The sequence below is a fragment of the Strigops habroptila genome, chromosome 4 (assembly GCF_004027225.2).
Source record: "Strigops habroptila isolate Jane chromosome 4, bStrHab1.2.pri, whole genome shotgun sequence".
Lineage (NCBI taxonomy): Eukaryota > Metazoa > Chordata > Aves > Psittaciformes > Psittacidae > Strigops > Strigops habroptila.
This window is the reverse complement of record NC_046358.1, coordinates 11971319-11994426: the sequence shown is the minus strand read 5'-3', so window position 1 is coordinate 11994426 and position 23108 is coordinate 11971319. Positions and strand designations below refer to the sequence as shown.

The following is a 23108-nucleotide window of genomic DNA, read 5'->3' as shown; positions in this document are numbered from 1 at the left end:
CCATGTCCACTCCACTGTAGGCGACTTCAGGCTTACAAATAGCCAAGAAGATGATACACATATAACTATGCACAGGTCCAAGAGCAGCCAGCTAAGACTGTCTCCTGGCTGAAAAGAGAGCACTGACCAGCCACAGCCCTGCTCCTGGCATGGCTGGATTGTGAAGGGCCAGGACCTGCTGGACACTCTTCTTAGCTCTGAAAGCTCTTGCCCTTAAGTCATGCTTCCCCCCTGCTTTTGGCTTTGGTTTTTAGCAGAGAAACATCAAAGGCTCTTTCCAAGAAAGCAAAAAGGGCATCATTTGTACAGAGACTTCAGCCGCCCACTTGCTACAACTGTACAATTTGAAAGGGCTGCTAAAATGCCGCAAAATGAAAGGTTTGGGGACTTGTGTTTGTGCCTTAATGCGGAGCTGTTGGGAGCAGAGGGGTGTGGAGAACAGGACTATAAAAAATCAACATACAAAAAACCCAGGGAGGATTAAAATGAGTCAGTCTAGTCCTTCTGGACCTCGGAAAAGCCCAGGCGAGGAACACATCTGCTTTGATGGGCTCCTGCAACCACTGGATGTCCTGGAGCCAGTGGTGAGTGCTGGCTGCCTGGCCCCCAGGGCTCCAGCACAAGGCACAAGTGATCAGGACAAGACAAGGCAACACTGGAGCATTTGAATATGTAAGAAAGGGCATTTCTCAGACTGCATGGGTTTTGTAGCATCACAGCTAACCACTGCCAGTCTAACGGCCACATTGAACAACTTCAAAGCATTGGGGGATATTTATATTAAAAAAAAATCAAAGAAAATACATGGTAAGCCATTCTGTGATGTAATAGCGCTATCAGTGACGGTCTTAACAGCACCTTCTGTATAAGCTTGGATGTCAAAATGTACATATGCTTTAGCACCACAGAATTTCATCTTACGACAGCTAGGCGTAACAAAAAGAGGTGCTGAGCAGTCAAAGCCTACTGTCAGTGTATTAAAACCTGACAAAATTGCAGGTTTGCTGGGTTTTTTAGGAAAAACAATGTATTTGGAATGAAGCAGTGCATTAAACAAATAACAACTACACAGTCATTCATATATCATGGAAGAGGACAGATATATATCTCATAAAAATTAGTATTTATTATTCCATCCCTAACAGAAGGCAGAAATACAGACAGGGAAGTACACATTTGTGTGAGGCTGTGATGCAGGATGAGCAGTAACACTAACACATCCCCAGCAACCAGCAGAGACTCTTCAGCATGGCATCACACTGAAGAGGCCCTGAAGGCTTTGCCACAAAGCTGAACTACAGCAGCAGGGACCAGGCTTGATGACCACCATTCAGTTGGGATGTGTTCTCTGTGGTGCCTTCAGTGGAGGACTGCTGAGATCAGGGGACAGAGGGGAAAATCCCCACTCCAGCAAGAGCAACCTGCCAAGGAGCAGATCCAGGCCCCATGGGACTTGGCATGTGGGTAGACTCGAGGTGTGTGGGGAGGCCAGCTCTTCCAGAAGACCTTCCCAAACTCCATCCATGCTCAGCACAAGCGAGTGCCATTGCTACAGAGCAAGTCTCCAGAGATCCCTCTTCCATGGGCTTGTCCAGCCTCACCTGCAGCCCTTGGTAGTGTTTTGTAGTCAAGCACTGTGTGAAGTCTGTGGTACTTCAGAGTCTCCCTGCTGGGCTTGAGAGGTCCTTGCCCAGATCATCAGGCCACTGGTGTTTCAGATGTGGTCAGGTGTGAAGCGAAGCCCAGCCCAGCCTTGAGTTCTCCTCAGCACAGATCCCACAGGCAGAGGTGGGGGCTCCCAAATATCCCAGGATGTTCCAGAAAAGGTCCTTGTGAACTTGGCAACATTTTTACTTTCACTGTCAGTTTTTACTGAAATCTTATTAACCTGCTATTTCACTTAACATTTTAGCTTTTATTTCTTCCTCAGAAGTGGCTGGCCTGGTCTGACTGAACTTTTCCAAAGAGGAAAGAGACCTGGCATGGGAAATGTCCGCTCTGGTTGCACAGAGTTTGGGGCAGTACCATAAGCCACCAATAAATGTCTCTCAGTGAGAGGAGTGAGCAGTGTTTGTGATGCAGGATGATGTTGGCTCCCCCCAGAAAAGAATTCAGCTCCTCTGTTCTTCTGACCAAATTTAATATTCTCTGTCAATTTTCAGTGCTCAAATGGACCTTCAGTCTGAAGTTTATTTGCATTTTAATAAACGATCTTTGATGGAGAACACCCTTCTCTATTCATCACCTGCAAAAGAAGAGTAAATTGAAAATTATGCAGGAACTTAACACATCTGAAAGGAAATTGCAGGCTGTGGCTTGACTTCACTGAGAAATCTGAAGATCAAATGATCCTTGTCTGCAACAGACATCAAAAACGAGCAGCATCTCTTATGCTAAGACAGCACAAGGGAACAGCTTTCATGAAAGGTGTTCCTGAATGAAAGGTGTTTACGTTTAGGAACATAAGAGTGCCCATATGTGGGGGACCCTGGGCTGTGAGGTTCTCCAGCAGTGGTCAACAGCAAACATGTTGAGGAAAAGTATTGGGATGAGCAAAGAGTGACCCTTCTCCAACCAACCTCCTTCGGTGGTTCAGGGACTTGGATCTGAATTGAGATGTTTCCTTGAAGACCCTGTGGAGGCTGTGAGATCAGGTGGGATGAGGTGAGGTCTGGGGAAGGAATGGAATGGAGCAGAAAGACTCCACAGGGAGGTGGGGAGCACAGAAGGATGTGAAACATCTCGTCGTGCTCCAAGGCTCAGTGCAAACAGGTTCCATCACAGCAGCTCACTTTGCAGGACGAGGCCCAGGAGGGATGCACAGCCAAAGGCGGGAAAAGGGTCTTCCTTGCTCCCTTTCTCCTGTAATCCTCTTTGGCAGATGCTGCAGCTACATCTGTATCCAGGAGCGGAGGTTTGCTGGAGGAGGAGCAGGAGGTGGGCAGACAAAATTACCGAGGCGAAGGCAGTCAGAGAATAGGATCCCAGCATCTGAGATTTTCATTGTCTTCTCTGCTATTGAGCTCAGGACAATTAAGCACCACCCAAGCAGAGCAAAGCCATCTCTACAGCTCTGCCATTTGAAGTTGGAAACAGGCTCCTCAAGCTTCCTATTTATAGCTGTTTAGCAGCTGCTTTGCTGAACCTTTGCACTGACGTGGGTTGATGAGCACAATGAGGAGTCTTGGCTATGGCTTCCAAAGCTGATCCCAGGGGATTTAAATACCTCCAAGTGGTACTGATGGAAGAGGTCTGTGTCAGTCCTGGGCTGGCTTGGGAATATCCAGCCCAGCAGCACAGTTCCACAGGCAATGCCAGGCTGGCCTCGTGACCCTTGCGATGCTGGCTGTGTCACCTCTAGGGAGAGGTGGGTGGCAGGCATGTCCCGGCATCAAGCACTGGGTGTCACCACCTCCTCCTTCACCAGCCCCCTCCGCAGGCTTGAAATATCCCAAACACAGAAGCATGAGGAACATCAATAGGGAAAACCAGGCTGTGACAACCATGTGTGAGAGGGGCTTTGAGAGCTTGTTCATGTTATCTGGAAGCCTGAAGGTCCTTACACAGAAGATCCCAGAAGGATTGATCACCAGCTTACTCCCTGCATGCAGCCATGTGGCAGCTCCCACTGGATCTGCCCAGAAAATGATCTCTCCCAAAGTGCCACCTGCACATACTGAGAATAAATTGAGATTTTCTGCAGATGATCCACAAATGTCCCACCTAGAAGAAGAGCACATTGCATCAGACACTGCCAGCGTCTTAGCCATGGTTCTTCAGGCTGTGATTCCAAGGTGACAAGCGTGAGGAGCAGCCCCCACCTCCCCAGCACCACTGGCAATGTGGGATCCCTCATTGCCACTCGCTCAGCAGGAGCAGCCTCCAGAACAGGCCTCGGAAATCAGCAGTAATGTCTCCTGCTGCATTTCAAGTCTAGAAATTTGGCTCGGACCACTCCATGAAAAATGCATATTATTATATCTGGGAGGAAAATATCAGCGGAGAGAGGAGGGGAAGGAATGAATCATTTTTGGCAGACGTCTCCACACTGCAAGCACTGCCTGGCTGTGGAAAGTCATGCAAGCTAAGGGGAGTCTTGCTGCGTATCTAAATAGTTATAATAGAGCAAACCCAGCATGTTACATCCTGTAGTGGCAACGAGAAGAGCTACTGCAGTTGCCTCCCAAAAACCTTAAAACTCAGAGCACCCCCAAAGAGTGGTCTTGAGAGCTGGATCAGTGAATCATCTCTGTGATGCAAACGCAATCCTGCTGCCACTGGCTGCCGAGGCTGCCTCCCGGGGTACCCATCACATGAGGGACCCTTGCCAGACCTTTGGCGGGGACAAGGTGCTGTCAAGGCACTAAAGCCAGGCTGGGCCATTTCCTGCAGGATGCTCTGTGTCTCCCCTACCTGGTGCTACATGTAGAGTATTTATAGTTTTGAAAAGACTAGGAATCAAGTAAGGAATAAATAAGGCATTTGCCTTTTAGAAAGAGGATGATTCTAGAAATAAGAAAACCGGAAAACCCTTCCACACAACAGTTCCCAAGCATCACTGAGTCATTATATTTATAGGAGAAATTACTTTTCATGGGACAATTTCAAGCAGCCATAGGAAGCTTTAATCTATAGGCAAAGAAATATGGCAGAGACACCACTGGTGCTGGTTTTAATTGCTACGCATTGCTCTTCCCATCCACACCTGCACTTCCTCGGGCTGCCAGCCCAAGCCACCTTCTGGGGCAGCTTTGGATGATCGTTTCCACAGAATGCCTTTTAAAATATATGGCAATGCACTCCCAGCAAGGAAAGGTGCCCAGCAGAAGGTGCCATCTCCAGAGATGCTCTAAAAGGGCAGCAGGGAAAGCTACAGCCAGACAGAAGCCACTGGTGGCCCTTCAGAGCCTGGTCAATACACCTCAGGGTTTTACAAATGAAGGGAGGCTCTCAGGGAGCAGCGGTTCCTTGATGGATATGGAGGATGGCTCCTGCCAAGCTTCCCTCCAAAATGGGTATTACAGAGGGAAACGATTCAACTTCCAAAGGTTTGAAGCACCAGAAAGATGCTTCCTTCCTCTAACACATGGCAGCGAGGGCATGCAATGCTCCTGGTTCCCCCACAAACTCTTGCCACGCTCCCCACACCCCCCTCATGGGGATGTGGGGGACTACAAGGCATGGGGCAGCCAGTGGACACCAAGGAGCTGCTGCGCAGTGGGGACATCAGTGTGTTGGTTAGTCAAGGTCTTACAGGCAGGATCTGTTGTGTAAGCCAGCCAGATACCAGATACCCAAGGATGCGCTCCTGAACTGCAATGGATAAAAATATCCAGGGAATACGTGTTGCTCTGACTAAAGCATTGCTAAAATAGAAGAGTGCGCAAATCCCTTTTTAGCTGCTCCTTCTGAGCATCCTGCCTTTTCTCCTGCAGAGCTCTTACCCGCAGATCGCTGGTGGGTTTATGTCTCACAGCTCTCATCACCCCCTCTTGCTGTGGATCTGGTACCTGTGTGCTACCTGTGTCTGGGCAGGTGCTTTTCTTACTGTGATGTTGCTTTGCGTGAACTAGAGCGGGCACGAACAGTGAAGTTAAGATACCACTTTGCTCAAGTTGATAAATTAGTTGTAAAAGGGTTGGGGTGAACTGTGGATGTGTCATTTCCCCATGTCCTGGCTACAGTCCCCTCGCTCTGGTGTTGCAATATTCACGCTGTAAAGTCTTCCCTTGTAGGATGGTAAAATAAAGTCCCATTTTTTGGATGCCTTTATGTTTGAAATCCAGCCCTCCAGGTCTGCTGCTGTCTGATCTGGCCATAAAACAAATTACGCCATCCCTGCACGTAGAATCACAGAATGGTTTTGGTTGGAAAGGTTCTTAAAGCTCATCTAGTTCCACTCTCTTTGCCACGGGCAGGGACATCTTCCACTAGACCAGGTTGCTCCAAGCCCCGTCCAGCCTGGTCCAACCTGCCACCCCACGTCAGGCTGGGGAAGGGTCTGGGCTCTGTGCATGGCAGAAGGGTATGAGCCAGCTTGGCAGGCAGCTCAGTCACGCAGGACGATTGGGAAACATGATTAATCCTTTTGTATCCAGCAATAAGTATATGTCACCCTGTCCTTTTGCACGCTTCTGCTGACAACAACAAAACATGCACACATTGTTAACAGCTAATTAAAATTCATTGGGAGCTACCACTGCAGGCTGCTAAAATAGAGGCTGCTCTTGATGCTAAGCCAAATAATTCCAGTATTTCATCTTGGTGATCATGTAAACAAACTGTCAGACATCCAGATGCAAGCATGGAGAAATACCCATGGACTGTAACAGTGACAGGGCTCAGCACATATTCATTTACTAGTCTGATTGTTGTGAATAAATTAAATGACAGTGTTAGAAGTATATTCCCTGGGCTCATGTTCTACTTATTAAGATGTGATGATTTTGTATCTTGGGTCACTAAGCAAATAGAGACATGTCTCAATGGTCAGCTGAGCCAAAGCCAGATATATGCAGCCCCTTATTTTCACATCATAGAATCACAGAACAGTTCAGGTTGGAAGGGACTTTAAAGATCAACCAGTTCCAACCCCCTGCCATGGGCAGGGACACCTTCCACTAGACCAGGTTGCTCCAAGCGCCGTCCAACCTGGCCTTGAACACTGCCAGGGATGGGGCAGCTACAGCTTCTCTGGGCAACCTTTGCCAGGGCCTCAGCACCCTCACAGGGAAGAAATCTGTAGGTCTCCAAGTGGGGGATAATACTCTGTTGTGGCTCTTTTGTGGGGAGCCAGAAGAAGTGTTAGGGAAACAGCCATGCAAATAAAGCATGAAAAAACTAGTGGCTTTGTAGCTCTCTCCCTCAGATGCAGGACTATTTTCCATTGGAAAATGTATGTCTTATATTTTAAGGCTGAGGAACCACGCTGTGCAGCAGTTTTGATCTGTTGAGCAAGGGCCGACAACGGCCAGCAGTTCTGCATGAGGCAGCGCTGCGATGGAAGGATGTCACCCTCCGAGAGCATGACTGCAAGGCTCTGCGTGATGGAGTTTACTGCATCTCCTGGCAACCTGTTACAGCCATTCCTTACCTTCCGTTAAAAACACGCAGCTTATTTCCAGCTTGAATTTTTCAGACTTGAGCTTCTAGCTGTTGAAGATCATTATACACTGTTTTCGTTAGATCAAAAAGGTCTCCAACACAAACCTCTTCCCCCTGGGAACTGCACTGCGGTGGGATTGCACCGCCTCTGAATTATTTGATGATGTGTGTATTAAGCTTTCTGTTTTCCTCTCAATTTCCCATCAGTTCTCTTCTAGGAGCCCCATTTGGAAGATCTCTACTGCCAAGTACTGCCAAAGGGGGTGATAAGATCAGAGGAACAGCTGTGCTGTTCAGCCCATGGTCCACAGGGTTCATGTCTCCAGCTATGGGCCTAAGAGGATGCTGTCACAGCAGGGTAATATATATGATTTATTCCCCAGCACCTGCCTGTTTCCTCACCTTTATGCAGTTTGTTTGTTTGCAAAGTCTCCAGAAGTCTCACAAGTCATCCCTGTCTCCTCAGTTTTTGGCTTTCCCAAAGGCCTTCAGCAAGGATTTCCCCAGATTTGCTCTAGATCGCACAGAGGCTCCCTGTGGATACAGTGCACTGGCAAGGTGCTGTGCCCAGCCATTGCTTCTCCTAATGCAGGCACTCCACACATCATATTGTGACCCAGGCACGCTGCTCCAGCAGTGGCTTAGAGCCCAGATTTCTTCAAAGACTGCTCCTGGCATTGATACGTTGCCTTTTGGCAGCTCGAATACAGCCCCAGTTCCTAATCCCATCTGCCTTGTGGTGAAGAGGCTCCACTTGTCTCCGGGTTGCTCCTGCAGTGTTAAAAATGGGCTTGGGCAGCACCAAACCCCATCTAAACATTAACATCTCCCAGGCAGCACTTTCCTGGGGCTGGCCCTGCCTCCCTCTGCGTGAGCTCTGGTGCTGCTTTCAGAGGAGAGAGCCCTGGCTCTGCAACAGCTCCGCAGAGACACGTTCTGTCACAGCATTGGGTTGGAGTCCGTCCATCTCCTCTGACACCACAGGATTTGCAAAGCTCCTGCTGCCTGCCAGCTGGCTGTACAAGGAGTTTCTATGCTGCCCGCTGGTCCCCGGCCACAGAGATGCAAGAGAAGTGCCTGGCAGGCTGCAGAGAAGGAGAGTGATTCCTGAGCTGTCATGGGAACCTGGCTGTGCCAGCACCAAGCTCCCTGCTGCCTTCCTGCAAACTGGGATCAGCTCCGTGAGGGAAAGAGACCTGGGCATAAAGGCTCTGCAAGGAAGAGAGGGGACCAGCTGGGGGCATAAGGATGGCTGCAGGGCTCCGAGCAGAGACCAACCTTCCTCCATGCCTTTTTTCCAACCATGGTCTGCCTGGGCTGCAGGCAAAGGATGTAGCAAGAAGGAAGCTCCCATCTGATCCTTTCCTGGCTGTGCCCCAGCAGCAGGGACCTGTGGAGATGGCAGTGGCTTGTGGACCATTATGTTCAGTAGCCGCCAAGGAGCCCATGTTTCTAATCCTTTCTTGCACTCATTTCTGCATCTGGCCCCAGCTACACCCGGCCAGCCTGGTTCACCCTGGCTGGGCCCAAAGGGGTTCAGGGGGACAGAGGCAAGTGCTCCCACAGGGAACATGCTGCTGACACACATCTTGAGTACATACCCTTCCCCTGCTCCTTCTCCCATCATTCATCCCTGTAAAACGGAGAGCTTTGTGTTCCCAATGCTGAACACGGCCAGTCCTTCCCCGGGCAGCTCTCCAGCCACAGGGAAGCCCCGGTCACTCAGCCTGGACAGGGAGGGCACACTGTGCCAGGAATGCCACCACAGCTGAGACATGCTCCTGCAAAGTCCTCTGGCCACTGCGCAAATCACTTACAGCCTCTCCCCTGCCCATTTGTTTGAGCAGACCCATGAGCATTTGGAGCTATGTGGCCACCTTGACCTCACACACTCTGGTCTGTGCTCTCTGGAGCAGGGAAATGCCCTTGCTTGCCCCCCGCCACTGCAGAGGTACGTAATTTGGTCCATCAGCCAGAGCTGCCGCTCACTGGCATTGCCTCATCTTCAAAAGTGCAAGGACAATCAGCATAATGACTTCATTTACAGTGGAAATCCAATTAGTGCAGGGAAGCATTTCATTAGGGTGGATTTCCTCTGCAGCTGCCACACATGGGGAGCTTGCCTGCCGAGCAATGGGCTTCCTGATGTTGGTGCCAGCACAGGGGACTAGTGCTGTGCACGTGAGGTGATGACAAGGTGCACAGAGCAGGATGTCACACCTCAGCCATCTCCTGTGACATGTGCCTTTCCCCCCAGCCATTCTCAACTGTCTTCTCTCCCTTTCTCACTCCCGTGATCTCCAGCTGCACGCCAGCGGGCATTGCCTGTCTTGAGTCCTCTCTGTATGGACTTGCAGGGGGATTTTGTTCCCATACCACTCTGAGATGATAGCAGATCCCCCGGGAGGCACAGCAGCTCTACCCAGAAACCCTTTGAACCATTTCCCCACCACCCTGGGGATGCAGTTTGCCCCTCCTCTGTAGCAGCTCTGATGGAGGAGAGGATGACTTGCCGCCATGGTGCCTAGCCTTTCTTTCCGAGCCCCTGTAAATCTGGCTGCTTACAGCAAGCCTGGCCTTCCTTCCCGGCAGTGAACTTGTGGTGCTTTGGCTCTCTAGTAAAACATCCTTAAACCATTGCCTTTATTGCGCATATTGTTTGTGGAGAGTTTGCTGCCAGCTCATACCTGTTTTGAACTTGGTAAAATTGGCCCTTTTAAAGAGGTTGGTACATACATTACTGATCCGCACTGCATTTCTGTTGAAGTACAACAAATGCTGTATGAATAAGACTTGGAAATGATCAAGCCTGACATTATCATAATGCAACCGGCAGAGAAGCAAGGTGAGTAGGAGATGCTGCTGTGGAAGACGTGTCAGCAAGCGGCATGAGACACGTCTGCGCAGGAGGTGCCTCCCGATTCCGGGGACTGTGGCTCAGGCACTGCGAGGGAAGAGAAGGCAGTTGTGATGGATTTTGCTAAAGAGCACAGTTCACCTTCGTGGCAGTGACAGATCGGCTCCTGCTATCGCTGCATTGCATCATGTTTCCAAGAAAATGAAACGGTCTCTGCTGGGGAGTATTTTATTGTGTGCTTGTTTACTTGTTCAAAGATGCAGTTTTGAAAAGCATAAATACATGAAAATGAGAGGCAAGGCTGAGCAATAGGGAAGACTGCTCTTCTATGGACCCGTTTTATCAAAATTCTTCTTGTCTCCTTGGCCTTTGGTTTAGATATTTTGACAGAACCCCTTGGGTCCCACTTTTCCCATGTTTGATGTTTGACCTTCAGACTCTTCCCCACGGCTTGCATCTTCTGCTCTTGCGGGAGGGGAGTCCTACACTCGGCAGCAGAAGTGTGCTGCTATACTGTGCATAGCACAGTTTGTCTGTGGCACTTGTCTGGGGCACTTGAATTGCCGAGGTATCTCCAGAGAGGATGCCTTTAACACCGGCGCGGGGGGAAGCACAGCGTCCAGGAGCCTCAGTTCGGAGCGGCAAGAGCGACCGAGGGAGCCTCAAGTCCTCGACAGGACTTGCCCAGGAGCCGGCAGCTCAGCTGACGCGAGCAGCTGACTCACAGGGGGCGGCGCCAGGAGTGACGGCACCAGCCCTCGGTGGGGAAAAACCCATCCCAGGGAGCGCGAGCGACCAGGGCGTGGCACGTCAGTCAGGGCGTGGCGCGGCAGTTGGCGCAGGCAGGGCGAGCGGGCAGCGAGCGGGATGGTGAGCACTCGCCTCAAAAGCAGGGTCCACGCTGGGAGCTCTGCCCCGGCGGTGGCCAGCATAGGCACCCAGACAGAGCCGATGAGAGGGGAGGCTGCGGCGCAGACCTCGGAGTGTAGAGAGTACCTCGACTGGTCTCTTGAGGCGAGGGTGCACAAGGGGCAGGGCTGCAGTCGGTGCGCCCTAGTGGAGGTCCTCCTGCAGCGGGTGGCTGAGCTGCGGGAGGCTGTTGGAGAGCTAAACGATGCCAAGGAAGCTGAGAGGAAGCTGGGCTGCTTGCTCCAGGCCCAAACTGTACAAGGGCTGCAAACGTCCAGCATTGCTCATATAGGAAAGAAGAAGGGCAGCAACCCAGGAAGCTGGGAATTAGTAACGAGAAAAACTAACAAAAAAAGGAGGAAGAGGACAATTAACGACAAGGGACTTCCTCCTAAATCTGATGTCCCCACCCAGAACAGCTTCACAGTTCTGCAGGGGGCTAACGAGAAAGCACCCACCACACCTAATGAGCATCCTGCTGATGCACCAGTAAAGAGGATCACTACTGGTGCCTCCAGGAAAAAGCGGCAGGTCATAGTAGTAGGAGACTCTACTTTGAAGGGCACAGAGGCACCCATCTGCCAGCCTGATCCAGTCTCGAGGGAGGTGTGTTGCCTGCCAGGGGCTCGGGTCAGGGGTGTTGCTGAGAGGCTGCCTGCTCTAGTAAGTCCTGCTGACTATTAGCCCCTTCTAGTGGTCCTTATGGGTGCTGGAGATATAGATAGCAGTAGCGTGGAGAAAACTAAGAAGGATTACAGAGCCCTGGGAGAGGTGGTTAGGGGCTCTGGAGCTCAGATAGTTTTTTCATCGATTCTCCAGGACAAAGGGGAGGACCTTAAAAAAACTAGGCGCATTTGGCAGGGTAATAAATGGTTAAATGGTGGTGCCATAGTCAGGGGTTTGGCTATTTAGAACATGGGGCTCCATTTGGGAGGCCAGATCTACTGGAGGCTGGTGGAGCTTGTCTGACAAAGAAGGGGAAGAGCTGTTTTGGTAGGAGGCTTGCCAGGCTGGTCAGGAAAGCTTTAAACTAGATGTGTTGGGGGAGGGGAGCATTGATCCATCCCAACACTCCCAGTCAGTTGCCAGCACCTGTAATAAGTGCTTGGAGCAATGTAGAGATGTTCCAGCTGCCCCAGCCATTGAGTCGGCTGCATTTGGAGCTCGGCTAAGGTGCCTGTATACAAACGCCAGTAGTATGGGGAACAAGCAAGAGGAATTAGAGATGTGTGCCAGGCTACAGGGATATGATGTCATTGGTATCACAGAAACATGGTGGGATGGCTCCTATGACTGCAATGTCGGAATGGAAGGTTACAGGCTGTTTAGAAAAGACAGGCCAGGCAGACAGGGAGGGGCGTTGCTATCTATGTCAGTGATAGGCTAGAGAGTATGGAACTCTGTCTGGGGACGGGTGATGAGGTAACAGAGTGTTTGTGGTTCAGGATCAAAGGGAGAACAGCCATGGGGGACATTACGGAGGGGATCTGTTACAGGCCGCCTGATCAAGAGGACTCTGTGGATGAAGCGCTCTACAGACAGATAGGAGCAGCCTCACGCTCGCAGGCCCTTGTCCTCATGGGGGGCTTCAACCATCGTGACATCCGTTGGAGGGACGGTACGGCCCGGCACAAGCAATCCAGGAGGTTCCTCGATTGTGTGGAAGACAACTTCCTCTTTCAAGCAATAGAGGAGCCGACAAGGAGAGGTGCCATGCTTGACCTCATGCTCACCAACAGGGAGGGACTGGTTGGAAATGTGACGCTCCAGGGCAGCCTTGGCTCTAGTGATCACGAGATGGTTGAGTTTGAGATCCTCAGGACAGTGAGAAGAGCATGCAGCAAGCTCACTGCCCTGGACTTCAAGAAAGCAGACTTTGGCCTCTTCAGGAACCTCCTTGGTAAGGTTTCATGGGATATAGTCCTAGAGGGCAGGTGGGCCCAAGACTGCTGGTCGATATTCAAGGATCACCTGCTACATGCTCAGGAGTGTTGCATCCCGACTAGAAGAAAGTGCAGCAGGAGGGCCAGGAGACCTCCATGGATGGACAAGGAGCTGCTGAGGAAACTTAGAGGGAAAAAAGAAGCTTATAGAAGGTGGAAGCGAGGACAGGCAGCCTGGGAAGAATATAGGAGCATTGCCCGGGAAGCTAGGGACCGGGTTAGGAAAGCTAAGGCCCAGCTAGAATTAAGTTTGGCAAGGGATGTGAAAGATAACAGGAAAGGATTCTATAGATATGTAGCAAATAAAAGACAGACTAGGGACAACGTGGGCCCTCTCCGGAAGCTATCAGGAGAACTGGCTACCATGGATTTGGAGAAGGCTGAGGTTCTTAATGACTTCTTTGCCTCCGTCTTCACCAGCAAATGCTCTGACCACACCATGAAAGTCTTGGAAAGCAGATGCAGGGACTGTGAGAATGAAGACCTTAGGCCCACTGTAGGAGAGGATCAGGTTCGAGACCATCTTAAGAACCTGAACGTGCACAAGTCCATGGGACCTGATGAAATCCATCCACGGGTCCTGAAGGAGCTGGCGAATGAAGTTGCTAAACCACTGTCCATCATATTCGAAAAATCCTGGCAGTCAGGTGAAGTTCCCGATGACTGGAAGAAGGGTAATATAACCCCCATTTTCAAGAAGGGGAAGGTGGAAGACCCGGGAAACTTCAGACCAGTCAGCCACACCTCTGTGCCTGGCAAAATCTTGGAACAGTTTCTCCTGGAAAACATGCTAAGGCACATGAAAAACAACGAGGTGGTTGGTGACAGCCAACATGGCTTCACTAAGGGGAAATCCTGCCTGACCAATTTGGTGGCCTTCTATGATGGAGCCACAGAACTGATGGACAGGGGCAGAGCAGTTGACGTCATCTACGTGGACTTGTGCAAAGCATTCGACACTGTCCCGCACGACATCCTTGTCTCTAAATTGGAGAGACATCAATTTGATAGATGGACCACTCGGTGGATAAAAAACTGGCTCGATGGCCGCACGCAAAGAGTTGTGGTCAACGGCTTGATGTCCAGTTGGAAACCTGTAACGAGTGGTGTCCCTCAGGGATTGGTGTTGGGACCGGTCCTGTTCAACATCTTTGTCGGCGACATGGACAGTGGGATTGAGTGTGCTCTCAGCAAGTTTGCTGACAACATCAAGCTGCGTGGTTCGGTTGATACGCTGGAGGGAAGGGATGCCATCCAGAGGGACCTTGACAGGCTTGTGAGGTGGGCCAATGCCAACCTTATGAAGTTTAACCAAGCCAAGTGTAAGGTCCTACACCTGGGTCGGGGCAATCCCAGGCACTGCTACAGGTTGGGCAGAGAAGAGATTCAGAGCAGCCCTGCAGAGAAGGACTTGGGGGTGTTGGTTGACGAGAAGCTGAACATGAGCCGGCAGTGTGCGCTTGCAGCCCAGAAAGCCAACCGTATCCTGGGCTGCATCAAAAGAAGCGTGACCAGCAGGTCGAAGGAGGTGATCCTGCCCCTCTACTCTGCTCTTGTGAGACCTCACTTGGAGTACTGCATACAGTTCTGGTGTCCTCAACATAAAAAGGACATGGAGCTGTTGGAGCGAGTCCACAGGAGGGCCACGAGGATGATAAGAGGGCCGAAGCACCTCCCGTATGAAGACAGGCTGAGAGAGTTGGGGCTGTTCAGCCTGGAGAAGAGAAGGCTGCATGGAGACCTCATAGCAGCCTTCCAGTATCTGAAGGGGGTCTGTAAGGATGCTGGGAAGGGACTCTTCCTTAGGGACTGTAGTGGTAGGACAAGGGGTAATGGCTTCAAACTTAAACAGGGGAAGTTTAGATTAGATATAAGGAAGAAGTTCTTTACAGTGAGGGTGGTGAAGCACTGGAATGGGTTGCCCAGGGAGGTTGTGGATGCTCCATCCCTGGCGGTGTTCAAGGTCAGGTTGGACAGAGCCTTGGACCACGTGGTTTAGGGCAAGGTGTCCCTGCCCATGGCAGGGGGGTTGGAACTAGATGATCTTAAGGTCCTTTCCAACCCTTACTATTCTATGATTCTATGATTCTACAGCAAGATGTCCCCGTGCTTCTCCTTTGCATGGCAGGCAAATACCCCATCACTTTTCAAGCTAATTCAGCAGCAGAGATGGGACTGTGCAGCAGCCTCCTCAGCTCCCAGTTCGAGCCTTCTGCTGGGGCGGCACAAGAAGTTAGCTTGTGTCTGTGGATACTGGAGACCCATGTGTTTCTTCCTGGGACATCCCACACTAGGATAACCAAAAAATGATGCTGGTAGTGCTCTCCAGAAGTGCTCGGAAAACTGTTTAAGTGTGATCATCACCACCTACCTGCAGTGTTTCTGATTCACCCTGTGGCATTTAGTTTTATTCAGCGTATTCTAGCTGAAGGAAGCATTTGTGATGGTTGCAGTGAAAGCTTCCCCATGCCCACTTAGCTGTCCATCTTTGATTTAGCAGACTGAGCTCTGTCAGAGGCACACGCTTTGCTCAAGGATACTGTTTTCTGGCCCAGCATTACCTTTGTACCTGCAGGTGAGCGGGTACATGCCAGAGTGGACTCCTAGGAGAGAAGCTTCTCTAATAAGAGAATGTTTCTCAATGATATTTGCAGGCAGAGGCAGGCAGGGATCTGTGGGTGAAGGAACATTCTGCATCAGCCTACACAGCAGTTACAGCACCCTCGGGAAGCAGTGTGTGGGCAAGTCGTACAGGGCTCTTCGCAGCAGAAATGCAGATATATGTGCCAGAGAGAACGCCCTCTGAGGAACAGAGGGCAGAGCTCTTATTATGGAATCATTGACTCAATTATTCTCTGAAAGCATATTAAAATAATTGATTTTTTTATTTTTTTTGCAAAGGGATGAATAAATCCGTATTTTGTTAGTTCAAATAGGTTTCCATCTGACTTTACAGAGGGCATGAAAGATCAGCCAGCTCTTGCTCTGCAGGTAGTTCAGCGTAACCCCTTGGGCCCTCAGCAACAGCAGAGAGCAGTGGAAGAAAGTACATGGTGACTAAAAAGATCTCTTGCAAGTGACCCAGCACATTCATCCTTGTCACAGCCTGTCGGTCACAGCTCCCCGTGGCTTGGATCTGAGCATACCTGGGGAGTGTGTTGGGAGCCCTGCATCTGGGATTGCAATTCCCAAAGCAGGAAGGAATAAAAAGTTAGTTATAAAAAAAGTACGAGCAGATTTTAGAAAACCTTACAAGATGTCACGAGTGTGGCAAATGCACACCCACTGTATGCACCATCACCAAGCAAAAATGTGATTATAAGACATTCCCACGATCAATAGGCTAAGCATAGAGCACGAATTACATTGCTGCCACCATGTCCCTCACTGCCACTTGCAACCACTCAGTAGCCAAACACTGGATTTCTCGGTGTCAGCAAAGGACCGAGGGATTTGTACTGTCATGGTCAGCCAGAAAGGAAAATGAGAGGGACTTTTTGGCCAGGTTTGCAATGAGACTGACTGTTTAGACTGACTGTACACTAAATCTGGGCTTTTTGTGGCCATGGAAAGAAAGTATAACCAACAAAGTCCAGAGTGAGATCAAAACTCCTACAATCTCAAGGAGTTTGGATCTCAAACTTTGTTTTGGGCTCCATGCAAGTTCCTGCCACCCTCATCCCAGCCCAGGAGAGCAAATACCCATCAGCACCAGCAGCAACAGGACTACTCAAAGAAGGACTTTTGAGCGGAGAAGAGGTGTTAAATGCAGAATCTTGATGTGTGGTTCATGCTCTTGTGAGCCTGATTCAGAGCTCATCAGTGTCAATGAGAAGATATTTGGCTAGATAAGGATGGTTCCTTCTGGAAGAACAGGTTTTGTTCTGTTACCATACTATCACTGTGCTTCCTATTTTGCCGGAAAATATGAAAGTCATAAGGAGAGATGTTTCTCTGTGCTCAAAGACGACAACTTCTGTCGTCCCCTTGCTAGCCTCAGCAGAGTCAGGAGTCTTGTTCTCTGCCTTGTTAGATGCTCTTGCTGCTATTTCTGTGTTGCTCTGCTTGTATCTTGGATGCTAAGCACTCCATTTGAGATGTTGTGTTTAAAGAAAAAATACCCACTTTCTTTAAATCTCTTTTTCCAATTAACCAGCAGTGCTGTTTCTGCCAACAGCCAGCCAGCCAGCCTGTCTCCTTCTGAACAAAGAAACGTGTACTGCTTTCAGGATGCTACAATGCTACTTGTGGCAGTGCCTGGCACAGTGTGGTTTGATATCAATAGCAAGGACATGACTAGGAGGTTGGCATCCACATCCACACAGGGAAGGCTGAAGTAAATGAAAAAAGGATGTAAAGAAATGGAGTGAGGTGATCTCCCATCAAGAGGGGGGCCATGAAGATGAGCTGAGGACTGGAGCACCTCTGCTCTGGAGATAGGCTGAGAGAGCTGGGGTTGTTCAGCCTGGAGAAGAGAAGGCTCCGCGGAGGCCTTAGAGCAGCTTCCAGTGCCTAAATGGGCCTACAGTAAAGCTGGGGAGAGGCTTTTGACATGGGCATGTAGGGGTAGGACAAGGGGAAATGGCTTTAAACTGACAGAGGTTAGATTTAAATTAGATATAAGGACAAAGTTCTTCCCTGTGAGAGTGGTGAGGCCCTGGCACAGGTTGCCCAGAGAACCTGTGGCTGCCCCATCCCTGGCAGTGTTCAAGGCCAGGTTGGACAGGGCTTGGAACAACCTGGTTTAGTGGAAGGTGTCCCTGCCCATGGCAGGGGGTTGGAACTGGATGAGCTTTAAGGTCCCTTCCAACCCAAACCATTCTGTGATTCTATGAAAAAATCCCTGGCTGCCTGGGGATGCACAGAAAATCAGACTCCCCCTCTCCCCATGGCCCTTCTGACATCAATATCCAGGAAGATAATCTAATCTAATCTGATCTAATAATCCAACATAATCTTCTAGAGTGTCATGAACTACATCTCACAGTGATATATCTGATAACAGCGAAGTAATGGGCCTGTTACAGATTATGTTGTCTATCTGAAAGAATTATTTTTGGCTTCAAAAGCAACATTACTTCCTCACCAGGTATTCCAGAAAAACTTTTCTAGCGTCAGAGATAGCAGTGAAAATGCAGGTCTGACCTCTACAGCCTGGGCAAGGCAGGGACTGGTCTGCTCTGCTATGCAGGCTGAGGAATGGAAATATGCTCACATGCAGCACCAGCCACAGTAAAGGCTTTCTGGTTCGTATTGTCTGGTTCCAGCTTCTTACATTACCTAGATACATAGATATTTAATCTCATAGATATAGAATCTCTCTTTGATTCTAAAGAGTTTAAGGATATTATGGAAATGTTTTGAAATGTCAGAAATACTGAGTCCTCAGCACAGGAAAGACATGAGCCTGCTGGAGAGGGGTCCACAGAAGGGCCACAAAAATGATCAGGGGGCTGGAGCACCTCTCCTATGAGGAACGGCTGAGAGAGTTGGGCTTGTTCAGCCTGGAGAAGAGAAGACTCTGGGAGACCTTATTCTGGCCTTTCCGATCTTCAAAGGGGCCTTTAAGAAAGATGGGGAGAGACTTTTTAGCAGGGCCTGTTGTGACAGGACAAGGAGTAATGGTTTTAAACTGAAAGATGGGAGCTTCAGGCTGGATGTAAGGGAAAAATTCTTTACAAAGAGGGTGATAAAACACAGGCACAGGCTGCCCAGAGAGGTGGTGGATGCACCATTCCTGGAGACATTCAAGGCCAGGCTGGATGTGTTTCTGGGCAGCCTGATCTAGTTGAAGATGCCCCTACTCATTGCAGGGGGGTTGGACTAGATGAGCTTTGAAGGTCACTTCCAACCCAAGCTATAGATACATAGATGATGATACATACCCATGGGTACAGGGAAAGTGCAAGGTATTCTGACATCTCCCTGCTTCCGGAATTTTCAAGGATAGAAACTGGGCCTGAACTGGAACGTTTTTATTGATTGAGTATAATGAGTTAAATATGGCTTGTTTTCTGTCTTGCCTGAACAAGCCCTGTGCACATAGCAACATCTGGAGCTCCTAAATCAGTGCAAAAACACCTGCACAGACCTTCCTCTCACAAAAGTGACATTTTACAAGAAAACAGTACTAATATCATTTTCCTCAGAATGTCTTTGGACACCCTTAGGCAGATTCCTGTGCTGGCCTCAGGGCAACAGGTTTCTTGTCACTAAAATACAGCAAAGGGCTTCCAGTCAGCACAGCATTCACTGTCTCCTGGAACCGAGAGCAACTTTCAGACTGGTGCAAAGTGATGTAAAATCAGCAGGTCACACAGAGGGAGGGGGCTGAGGAGAGGCTGGAGTTTAAATACATGAATACTGAATTCCATCGGTAGGGGAATTCCTCTTGTACATAGAGCCAGGCAGAGGGCTGGAGGAAAATAAGGACATTCCTCTCTTACTTTTCTTGGAGGCGTGCTCACAAAATGACTCTGCTCTGAGACACTGTGCTCATGCAGGAAAAATTCTTGCCCCACAAAGCCCATGAACACAGGGGATGGGAGCATGAAGACAGCGGTGTGCAGAGCACAGAGCAATGCTGTCAGCGTGGTGGCAGCTGTGTATAGCAAAGGCATCTTGACATCTTGGGTGTGAAGGGGAGAAAGACAAATGGAAACTACCGGAATGGGAAATTGTTCACTGGCGGGATGCTAATTATTTTAAAGATGTGATAGACTCTGCTGTGAGGGGAGAGACAGGACAGCAAGATGCTAGGCAGATGACCTGGTTTCAGCTGGGATAAAGTTATTTTTCTTCCTAGTAGCTGGTGCAGTGCTGTGTTTTGACTTTAGTTTGAGAACAATGGTGATAACACACTGACATTTTAGTTGTTGCTCAATAGCACTTACTTTGATCAAGGACTTTTCAGTCTCTCATGCTCTTCCAGTGAGGAGCAGCACAAGAAGCCAGGAGGGAGCAGAGACAGGACACCTGAACTAGCCAAAGGGGTATTCCATACCACAGCACATCATGCCCACCACATAAACTGGGGGGAGTTACCCAGAAGGGACCGATCACTGCTCGGGTCAGGCTGGGTATTGGTCAGTGGGTGCTGAGCGATTGTATTGTGCATCACTGCTGTTTGTTGTTTTGTTGGTGGTGTTTTTTTCATTTTCCCTTTTTTATATATCTTTCTTTGTTATTTCCCTTACTACTATTAGTACTAATATTATATTGTACATTATTTCAGTTATTAAACTGTATACTCTTTCGATTCTCCTCCCCATCCTGCCCAGGGGAGAAGGAGGGGACTGAGCAAGCAGCTGCATGGTCCTGAGTTGCTGGCTGGGTCTAAACCATGACAGAAGAGAGCCAAGGGCTGGTGAGAGAGATATCAAGAGATGGGATGGGGTCAGGATGCAGAAGAAAGAAGAGGGTTTGGAAAGAGAGGAGAGCAGAGGGACAGCTGCTGGCACTTGTTCAGTTTATCAGCTCCTCTTCCCTGAAGTGTCAAACACGGAACTAGAAGAAACACAGGTTTGAGGAGTCCAGGGTGTTATTAGAAAAGTCTGCAGAGGGGTTCACACAATGAGAGCAGCTCAGCTCAACCACCAGTGCATGCTGGTCTGCTGGAGCTCTTTGGGCTCCACTGACGAGACAGGAGTTTTAACACTTCTCCCCACATGTGTGTCCCCATCCCAGACCAAATCCCACCTGGATACCCCCAGAGATGTCCTCAGACCAAAGAGGCAAAGCAGAAGAGGAAGATGAAGCTAACCAGGGTTGCAAGGTGGCCTTGCAAGAGAAGAGAGGGGCGAACCCTCAAGGGAGCAGAATCTCTCTGATACAGCACTTGATATGGAAAAAGAGATAAAAACTATTTCAGAATAGCACACAAAAGAATTAAAGCAAATGAATAAACGTGAGACAATATTAATTGTCTGAAACACAATCTGTTTGACTTTTGGTTTATAAAGATCTCTCCACTTCAGTTCCCATGGTAACTATTGCGCAAAACCACACTTTTCCTAATCATCTCCACAGAGTTTAAAGCAATTTTGTAATCCAATCAAATGTAAAGAAGATAATTTGGGTCTTGCATTGAGAAAACTGCTAGCAGTGACTGGGAGAGGCCAGATTTACAATGATGACCCTAGAGAGACACTTAATTACCGAATAATTAGCAGTTACTGGAGTTTCTTAGCACATAGAGGAAAGGCTGATGGATAGCAGTTGTAATTCCAAGGTCTTCCAAGTAGTTTTCTGAAGCGAGAAGCAGCAAGCCTTGCTGCGCATAGCACTGACACAAACTGCAGTCAGGCACAGGTTGCGTAACGGCAGAAGCTGAGGCTGAAACTCTTTGCTCCCACTGAAGCTCTCAAGAAGCCAAACCCCTAACACAGGGCTTTGCTGAGGCAGCTCAGGCACTGGGGAGTGGAAGGACTAAGCTGGTGGATGGGAATGTGTTTTCCAGTGGGGCTTCTCTGAGCACAGTCCCCTGTGGAGTTGGGGTTCTGCTAATTCTCCTCAAAAGTCTGCAGCGTGAAAGCCATGTTCACAGGCACCAAGCCCAATCTCACTTCTGGGAACATGGTGGCACCTTTTGTGGGCTTCAGTTTAGGCAGGTAGGGTTGAATTGTTTCCCCCGATACAGAGGATTTTTCTGTAGGAGGAAGCACTGGTGCATAGATTGCCTTCCTGGAATGAAATCCAGAGCTACAGAAAAGTAACTAGTGCTTGACTTCAATTCTTCTAATGCTGAAGCCCAGAAAACTGCCTGAGTGGAATTCGAAATGCCAACTTTCCCAAAAGGACAAAGCCAGAAACCAGCCAAATAGATTCAGCAGGATGAGTTTTGTTTCTTACAGCAGCACAAAAGGCAGCCCTAGACCTGCCTGAGACTTTCAAGGTCAGCCTGATTTCACCTTGGGCTTCAGGACAATGACTTCATGTCTCCTGCCTCATGTGATTACACACAGGAAAGCTCTCTGCATAATCGCTTGGCATTTCCTAAATGCAGGCCCTGTAAATGAGGTCAGGGCTCTGATGCTGTACCTGATCCAAGGACTGCAGAGCTTGGTTCGTGTTTTGAAATAATTACCTGGCCAGCACTCAGCTGTCTTCAAGTGGTCCTTCAAAAGGGTAGCCTCAGGCAGGCAGCCTCTGTGCTCCTACTGCTCATTCATCTGGTTTGTGTTCACCTCATCATCAGGGCATGTAAGGGGACTTAACTAAAAAAGAGAAAAGAGAAAATACATGAAAGTAGAGCTGGTTCAATTTGTTCACATTTCAAGTACAGATGAATTAACATTCTGCAAAAAAAGGAAAAGAGTGGGTGAATTTGGGTGGAATTTTTTAGAATGTTTTTGACCACTTACAGAATGGGTCGAATTTGGAAAATCTGTTCATCTCCGTGGCTTTAACTTTGAGGAAAATGTTGAGACATTCAAACGTTGCAGTATTTTTCCTTTTTCAGCTCAAAAGAAAGCAAAATCCAAAGGAAGCAGTCTACTCCCACTCCTATCCGTGGGATCTGATTTTCTGCAACACAGATGTCATCAAGAAAAGGGTGATTTCTTGATTACACAGACATTTTTCGCTTTATCATCTTTCACTCTGTATCAAAACCAAACAGCTCTGTGGGCAGGAGAATGTATCAGCCTTGTTTCCTGGGCTCAGTGCTTCATGGCTGAACATCCCCTTGGCTGACAAGCGTTCTTGTCGATCAAAGCTTTCCCTGTGATTAAGATACTCGTAATTCCTTTTCCCTCTGTCAAACGGTAATGAGGGCTTGTGCTTCAGCCTCTTTCTGTGCACCGCTGTACTCACTCCAACTGGACAATGCTTTTCATGACACTTACAGAGACTGGATATTTTTGTAACCCCAACTTTGGACAAAACAATGAGCCATATTGTCGTTGTGTGTTGGTGGGAAGGACTGTAGCTGACCACGAAATCCCCTTTACTTCAGATCCTCAGAGAAACAACCTAAAACCACGAGTCCTTGGACAAGGAAGAAGTCCTCCACATCAACACCTTGAAAGACGGCAGAGTGTCCCTAGCAAGAAATCCAGGTCATTTCTAACAGAAGAGGGTGTTCTTCCACCACTCTCTTCCCCGTTCAGAAGCAGCCTCAACTCTGCCGCTGTGTGGCAGCGCTGAAAAAGAACATGAACTAAAAAATCACTGACAAGCGAAAAAGAACCACCTCACCGGTGCGGAGTTCACCCTACCGGGGGGGAAAGCCGCCGCTCCGCACTGGGGGCCATTTGCACCTTCTGACCGCCACCACCAGAACTTCAGCCCACAGA

At 49.1% G+C, this 23108-nt stretch overlaps 1 long non-coding RNA gene across 1 annotated transcript; it reads right to left on the bottom strand.

Annotated features, from left to right (window-relative positions):
• Positions 1–1254: 1254 nt before the first annotated feature.
• Positions 1255–22326, bottom strand: LOC115607512. Its single transcript, XR_003991250.1, has 3 exons — positions 22176–22326; positions 21899–22028; positions 1255–2245 (listed from the first exon to the last, which is right to left on the bottom strand). It is a non-coding gene; the product is annotated as an uncharacterized LOC115607512 (long non-coding RNA).
• Positions 22327–23108: the final 782 nt, after the last annotated feature.